An 8870-nucleotide genomic window follows, 5' to 3' on the forward strand; every position below is an offset into this window, starting at 1 on the left:
TAGAGAAGTGAGAGATGAAGAGGCACTGAGGCAGGCAGAGCCCAACGAGCCATTGGTTTTGGTACTAGTGGATCCTTTAAAACCAGAACGAACTATCCAAATGGGATCCAAGATGCCTATTGTACTGAGCAGGTCCATGAAGCAGCTACTCATTGAACATCGAGATGTGTTCGCCTGGAGTCACGAAGAAATGCTTGGCATCGACATGTCAATAATAGAGCATTGCCTTAGTGTGAACCCCGAGGCAAAAAAGGTCAAACAAAAGCATCGCAACTATAATGCAGAGAAGTATGCGACCATTGTTGAGGAAATGGATCACCTCTTGACCGTGGGGTTCATTTGAGAAGTTCATTACCCCGAATGGCTTTCAAACGTCTTTTGGTCAAAAAAACAAGTAGGAAGTGGAGGATGTGTATAAACTTCACCGACTTGAATAGAGCCTATCCTAAAGATAGTTTCCCCCTCCCAATGATAGACTTGATAGTAGACTCTACGGTCAAGCACACTCTGCTAAGTTTTATGGACCCCTACTCTGGTTAAAATCAGATCAGGATGAACCCTGATGATGAGGAAAAAACTGTGTTTATCACGATTAACCAATGACTGGTCAATCGAATGTTCAAAAATCAGATCGGGAGGAACATTGAAGTCTATGTGGATGACCTTTTGGTTAAAAGCAAGAAATCAGAACAGCATCTCGATGATCTCCAAGAAGCTTTCGCAGTACTTAGAAAATATAAAATGAAGCTCAACCCACATAAATGTGTTTTCGGAGTTGAGTTAGGAAAATTCTTGGGATTCATGGTATCCGAGCATGGAGTCGAGGCCAACCCCGAAAAAGTCAAAGGAATTGTGGATATGCCTCCTCCTCGAACAATCAACAAGGTTCAAAGACTCGCAGGGAGGATAGCTACCCTGAGCCGATTCATTGCAAAATCAACCGATCGGTGCCTTCCTTTCTTCAAAGTCCTGTGGAAAGCGCAAGAATGGGATGAAGAATACGGAAAGGCCTTCAGCATGTTGAAAGCATACCTGGCCCATCCACCTTTGCTCAATCAAACCACGCCAGGGAAAGATCTAACTGCCTACCTGGCAAAATCACCTAATGCAGTGTCTACCGTATTGACCCAAATAGGAGAAGGAGTTCAACGGCACGTTTACTACATAAGCAGAGCCTTTCGGGGTGCAGAGGTCAGATATCCACAAACGGAAATGCTAGCATTTGCGTTAGTAATCACTGCCAGGCGGTTAAGGCCCTAGTTTCAAGCTCACCCAATAAAAGTGCAAACTAATGTCCCCCTAAGAAAGATATTGCAAAAACCTGATACATCTAGTCAGATGACTAACTGGGTCGTCGAGTTAAGCGAGTTCGAGATAGAATACCTTCCATGCACCGCAATTAAAGGTAAGGTATTGGCAAATTTTGTAGCTAAATTCTCAAACTTTCTGGAGGAAATAATCATCACCCCACAGCAAACCTTGGCAGGACAATGTTGATGGTTCATCCTACCGAGCCGGAGGAGGAGTGGGGGTGCATATAATAACAAACTTAGGAGAAAAGCTTGACTACACGCTCAAACTCGGATTCAAGGTCACCAATAATGAGGCTGAGTATGAAGCACTTTTGTCTGGTCGGACGATAGCTAGATCATTGGGAGCCACCGAAGTTGAAGTAAAAGCTAATTCCCAGATAGTAGTGGGACAAGGAACCGGACAATTCATCACGAAAGGAGAAAATTTAAAGAAATATCTCCAATGGGTAGGAGAAGAGCGTGACCTCTTCCAATATTCTTCCGTCCAGTAGATCTAGAGAGGAGAAAACCAGAAAGCAGACAGATTAGCAAAAGTTGCCTCAGGTTAAGAAGAAGTGCCCCTCCCAGATCATACCATAATTAGGACCATTGATGTAGCAACTGTAGGGATTCGAATGTCCACAATCCAGGGGTTACAACCACCAGAATGGGCCATCGATATTCTGAAATTCCTTAAAGAGGAAGTCCTTCCAAATGATCGAGAAGAAGAACGGAATATCAGAAACCGAGCGGCACGCTTCACAATAGTAGAAAAAACCTTGTATAAAAGAGGCTTTGCTAAGCCCCTTTTAAGATGTATCTCTTTCAAGCAGGCCCAGTATGTACTAGCTGAGATACACGAAGGAATTTGTGAGAACCACTCTAGCAAACGAACACTAGCTGCACGGGCTACATGGGCAGGGTATTATTGGCCTAACTCTCTCAGAGACGCAAAAGATTTTGTAAAAAATGTCTCAAATGCCAAAAGTACGCTCCCATTCCTCATAGCCCACCTAAAAAGCTCACCTCTATTGCTTCCCCATGGCCCTTTGCACAATGGGGTTGGACCTTATTGGACCTCTCCCCACAGGCAAAGGAGGAGTAAAATTCGTCATAGTAGCATTAGATTACTTCAAAAAATGGGTGGAAGCAAAGGCCCTAGCAATGATCACAACGCGGGCAATTACAAACTTCCTCTAGAAATCTATAATTTGCCACTTCGGAAGTTCCCAAAGCTTCGTATTGGATAATGGAAGATAGTTTGATTGCTCCCACTACCGAGAATGGTGCTTGAAACTCAAAATCAAAACTAAGTATTCCTTTCCGGGACATCCGCAGGCTAATGGACAAGTAGAAGCAACCAACAAAATGTTGCTTAACATCTTGAAGAAAAAGCTGGGAAACCAGAAATGGGAGTGGGCTGAGAAACTCCCCAGCACATTGTTGGCATACCGGAGTGTCTGTAAGAACCCCTACCAGGGAAACACCTTTTGCCCCCGTTTATGGCACTAAAGCCATGATACCAGCTGAAGTGGCAGTACCCACGTATCGTGTACAACATTTCGACCTAGATAGCAACAATGAGAAATTAAGAGAAAACTTGGACTTCTTAGAAGAAAGATGGGAGGTAGCCGAGCGGTAGCTAACAAACGAAGAGTTGAACAATATTTTAACAAACGGGTCCAACCCCACACCTTCAAAGCAAAAGACATGGTTTTAAAGCAAATAGGAGTTACAACTCAGGAAGAAGGCAAGCTGGGCCCCAGATGGGAAGGGTTGTATTTGGTAACAGCGATTGGGAACCTGGTCCTTATCAACATAAGAACCAGGAAGGACACAAATTGACCCACCCATGCAACCCCAAGCACCTAAGGAAGTATTTTGTATGAAAAACCTAAAGACTAGTTCAAACGGTATGAGGCTGTGATTTGTTAATTAAATTTTTGTGGACTAATTTTGAATGTTACCTTATTATGTTCCCAAAAAACGACGAGGAATTAGGACAAGCCCCGTCTCTAGATCGGCCACGAAATATATAGCACAGAATCAGAGCCACGAGCTTTGTCCTACTAACAGCTATTCGGAATGCAAGTCCCAATGACTTGTCGAGCTTCGTGCAAGGTTGCTGCCTGCGATGCATTGGTGAGGGAGCAGGGCCCTTGGTCTCTACCAACCTATAAGTGCCAGTCAAAATATAAGCCAGTCCTGAGATTGGACTTACCGACCTTCGCGGGATACAAGCTCGGCCTCTAGATCATCCATGAAGTATATAGCACAGGATCAAAGCCACGAGCTTTATCCTACTAACAGCTATTCGGAAAGTAAGTCCCAATGACTTGTCGAGTTTCGTGCAAGGCTGCTGCCTGCGATGCATTGGTAAGGGAGTAGGGCCCTTCGGCTCTGCCAACCTATAAGTGCTAGTCGGAATACAAGCCAATCGTGAGATTGGACTTGCCAACCTTTGTGAGATACAAGCCCGGTCTCTAGATCGGCCACGAAGTATATAGCACAGGATTAGAACCACGAGCTTTGTCATGCTAATATCTATTTGGAATACAAGTCCCAATGACTTATCGAACTTCGTGCAAGGTTGCTGCCTGCAATGCATTGGTGAGGGAGTAGGGCCCTTGGGCTCTGCCAACCTATAAGTGCCAGCCGGAATACAAGCTAATCCTGAGATTAGACCTGCCGACCTTTGTGGGATACAAGCCCAGTCTCTAGATCGGCCACGAAGTATATAGCACAAGATCAGAGCGACGAGCTTTGTCGTGCTAACATCTATTTGGAATACAAGTCCTAATGACTTGCCGAGTTTCGTGCAAGGTTGCTGCCTACAATGCATTGGCTTGGAAGCATGGCTCTTGGGCTTTGCCAACCTATAAGAGCCAGTTGGAATACAAATAAAGCAAAGGTTGAAGGACAAAATTGAAAGATGAAAGACTACAAAAAAAAAAAAAAAAAAGAAACCATATAGCCAGGTACACAAAATTATTTTATTAATCATATAGCAGCGGCATTGCAAGGTACAAGCCCAGTCACTCAACTGACCACAGGGAAAAGTAAAAGAAACATAAGGGAGAGTAGCAAAACAAGACAATTGCAGCTCAGTAAAATGCCATGGGCACGGTAAACAAAGTTTGTACTCTGCGAAGCTCGGCAAGTCCAATCTAGGGATTGGCTTATATGCCGGCCAACTATCGATGTACAAAAATGGAATACAACGTGGAATTGTGCAAACAAGCATAAAATATATATATATATATATATATATATATATATATATCATAAGGTCATGTTATTACATCATCAAGATTATAGAGAAGAATATTACATCATCAAAGATTACAAGAAACAGAAACAAAGGTCTTGCCCAAATAAGAGCGGAATGGTCAACGGTGCAATATCTCCATCAAGGGGAAAGACGTCCAGTGGAAGCTCGTTCTGTTCAAGTTCAAACAGGAGGATCAGCAGAACGGTTCTCTCTCAACAAAAAGATGGGCGCTCAACAATGTTGTATCTTCCTTCTCAGGATGAGGGGAGTCCAGTGGCACCTCACCCCTCAGGAGAGCGAACCAAGTCCGGGGTTGATTGGGGTGGACCTCGTGGAGGATAGACGGATGTTGGAGCGACAAGAGAAACCAACTCTAGAGATTTGATTTCCACCTTAAACTATCTATTCTTGCCCTCCTCAGCCTCCACCGCCATGCCATTGTCTTGTTCTTGCTCCGTACAAGGCTTATAAGCAGTGTGTTCCTGTACAACAGCTTTAGGAGTCGACCTTTATAAGCAAGGGGCAAGAACAAGCGAGGCACCATACACAAAAGGGCAAGGACGAGAAGTATGGGTGGCTCATTTCTTGTTTGATATTCAAACCGCCATAATCAACGACAGCCCAAACACCACAGAAGAAGATATCGCCCTTTATAGGGAAATGTATGAAAAAGAAGAGGCATGAGAATTTGAAAGTCACCAAACTTAGAAAGAATGGATAAAAAACAGAATGGGATGAATTTCCCAGGGAAAGGGAGAAGCCCATTTTATAGGCAAGAACGGTGTTTGGTATCCCAGGGCACCGTAATTCCTAAGGCCTCTCTAGGTGGCCATGTGTCTTCAAGACCTCCCAGAATTTCCACGTGTCTCTCATGGGAAAGTCTCTTGAGATTCAGAAAATTGCAAAAACTAAAACTGACGTATGACATGGAGTTTGTGGAAAAGTTGATGACAGGGTTAAATGCAAAAACTGCAACCGACATATTACACGGAGTTCGTGGAGAAGATAATGATAGGGTTAAATGTAGAAACTGCAACCAACGTGCCACACGAAGTTCATGGAGAACTTAATAACAGGATTAAATGCCAGATTAATGGGGAATTAGCAACAGGCAAAACTCTACCGACGTAATTAAATGGCATTCAAAGCAAACAGGACTTGAAAGGACGCTAATAAAGATAGAGTCGGGATCAATGTGGAATCTATAGTATATCGAGACGCCCACGTGCATAAAAGGTATGAGATGTGACAGGAATCTTGCTCGGCATCCAACACTCAGCAAAGTAGTGTTGCGCGGTAAAAATGCATCAAAGTGGTGTTGCACAGTAAACACCCAGCAAAGTGGTGCTGCGTGGTAGCAAAGTGGTGCTGCGCCATAAACACCCAAAAAAGTGGTGTTGCACGGTAAACGAGCAACAAAGTGGTGTTGCACGGTAAACACGCAGCAAAATAATCAATGGTAGATCGAGACGCCCACGTGCATAAAAGGTATGAGATGTGACAGGAGTCTTGCTCGGCATCCAACACATAGGAAAGTGGTGTCACGCAATGCAAATGCAGCAAAGTGGTGCCGCACAGTAAACACCCAGCAAAGTGGTGTTGTGTGGTAAACAAGCAGCAAAATAATGCTATGCGGTAAACACCAAACAAAGTGGTGTTGCACGGTAAACACACAGCAAAGTGGCGCTGCGCGGTAAGCATTCAGTAAAGTAGAGCAACTTGGTAAATATTTAGCAAAGGAACTTGGAAAGATCCCCATCAACTAGAAAAAAGCTGGCTCAGATTTCCTTCATCAAAAAATAGACTACGCTCAGGTCTCGACAATTGAATGATACATCTTTTGTTTTTACCTAATACAAATCAAAACGCATGGGTTCAGTAATGGAAAACAACAGAATGCAACGGGCATAGAAAGAAGAAAAATCAACAGCCAAGTTCAAACAAACCAGAGGTACATTTATTTGTACAGAATTATCAAAATTACATCAAAAACTGATTGCAAGTCTGGAAACAGAAAAACAAAAAGAAAGGCTGAAGGCTAAGGAAGAGCATCGCAGAAGGCTAGAGGCATGTCATTTACACCCCAGGGCAACATTTCTTCATAAGCGGACTTATTCAGAGCAAGTTCTCGAAGATTTAAAGTGCAAAGTTGATCTTAGGATCTTCAAGTAGCACCTCTAAGAGACGCTCAAGACCTTTCCTGTACCCATAAATCCAGGATTTATCTCGTAGGCCAGGAGCTTTTCTGAGTTGGGAATCAATAAGGTCCGTATGAAGCCGAGCCTCTTCTAAGATGACTCTAGATGGGAAACTCTGACCCGAGCTAAAGCTCTTATCTTATCTCCTTTTTTGGAGATCCCCAGATATTTGTGGAACATCCGACAGTGAACTTCAATGTCGCTCCTCTTTTCCTTCGCCAATATGTCTATGACTTCTTTGCTCTGCTTCAGCTCTTCTTGGAGAGGCTCTAACTTACACTCCAGCCTCTGCACTTCAGCTTGGGTGCTATCCCTTTCAGCCAGGAGAAGCTCAGAGTGGACTCGGAGATCCTCAATCTCCTTCTGGGCAGACTCCAACTCTTCGACTTTAGAAGCAATCTCAGTATTGCTTTCCTCAATCTCTAGGTCTCTCAATTGAATCTCCTTATCCTTGAGCTCGATTTCTAAAGCCATTGTCTCAAGCTTATGATCTAGAGCCTTCATGATCCGTTCCATCTCTTCAATCTCTTTTTGTTGGGTACAGATTTTCTGACGAGGGACTTGTCATCCTCCCTTAAAGAATTATTCTCCACGGTTAAGTTGTGGAGATCTTCACCCATTTGTATCACATGTAGGTGCATAAGGGTGTTCAAAGCCTTCTGAGCTCTAAAGTCCTCTTCATGAGCCTCCCGCTCTTTCGAAACCATATCAGTGAGTTGGTCTGCAGCCTAAGAGGAAAGGAAAATATACAATTTAGGGGCAAAAGGACAAAAAGTGAAAGTCAGCATACAAAGAAGAAACACTTACATTGGTGAACATGGGCCTAAACTTCTGAGCCTGCGTTTCAAAGGATTCCGCCCAAGCCTTCTTGAAACCTAGCCCAGGCTCCTGCGAATTTCCTTTCCCGAAAGAAGAGGAGGGTTCTAAGCATACCAACGGTAGGATAACTTCAGTGGGTATGGAAGGCAGACTAGATTCCTCCTCACGTTGAAGAGGAACTTTGACTTGGGAAGCCAGGAGAGGAACAAATGGAGAGTTTGGTTGTTCCTCATTCTGAGCCAAACTCTCACCTTGAGCAATACCAAAACGAGGAGAACCGTTCCCGGATGAAGGGGAAGTGGATGAAGAATTGTCTTCCACCATAACAACATCTTCCTGTAACGGAAGAGCGCCCTCAGTTTGAGGGATTGAGCATTCCTGAAACAAATAAGCAGCATGGCATCAGATATAGCTATAAAAAAATAAATAAATAAAAGAGAGAGAGAGAGAGAGAGAGAGAGAGAAGAAGGGAGAAAGATTCGAGCGCAGGTGTAAGAAGCAAATACCTGAAAGATTGGAAGAGGAGGGGTAACTTCTGGGATTACTGGGGGTGACCGACTCAGAGGTCGGTTCCAACACAGATGAACAGACAGGAATCAAAAGAAGTCAGTTCTACAGCCTCCTCTGAACAAGGTTCCACAGTCTTAGGAGGAGTTAACTCCTTGTCTCCAATAGGAGTAACCTCCATGTCAATCCCCAAGGCCGGAAGGGGAGGAGTGACGAAAACTATTGAAATAGGGACCAAGGAAAGCTGGGGGGAGTCAAACCTGAGAGCTCCAGAGGCGACATGGGCTAGTTAGTCAAACATTTCCTAAAGGAAGCTTCAACATCGATGAGCCTTTTATCGAAAGGAGTTGGAGACTTGCGTGGTGGAATCTCCCCCTGACTGAGAACCTCCTCAAAGGAGGGGGAAGCTCCCATTCCTGGACCAAAACCTTGAGACACCGGTTGGTCAAAAGTCGAAGAAAAAAGAAAGGCAATGGCAATATCAGCCTTGTCTCCTTTAGCAGGGCCTAAAAAAAAGAAAAGAAGACAAAATTCTATTATCTTTTGTTTAAACAAGCACAATAAAAGGAAAGAAGGGTCTTAGAAATCTCAAGAAATTACATCTTGGGGGGTTACTTGTAGGAGCAGCCAGGTGAGAACTACTCTATTTAATGGCACAGTGGGAGCTGGACTTTGGAGCCGCTCAGTGGGAATCCCCCTTCTCTATACGGTGAACAATCGGTGAAGGGGGATGCAAGGGCTTCGAAGGAGTGTCCCAAGAAGACGCAGGTTGAATAGGCACAA

This window comes from Juglans microcarpa x Juglans regia, chromosome 7S (assembly GCF_004785595.1).
Source record: "Juglans microcarpa x Juglans regia isolate MS1-56 chromosome 7S, Jm3101_v1.0, whole genome shotgun sequence".
Taxonomy (NCBI): domain Eukaryota; kingdom Viridiplantae; phylum Streptophyta; class Magnoliopsida; order Fagales; family Juglandaceae; genus Juglans; species Juglans microcarpa x Juglans regia.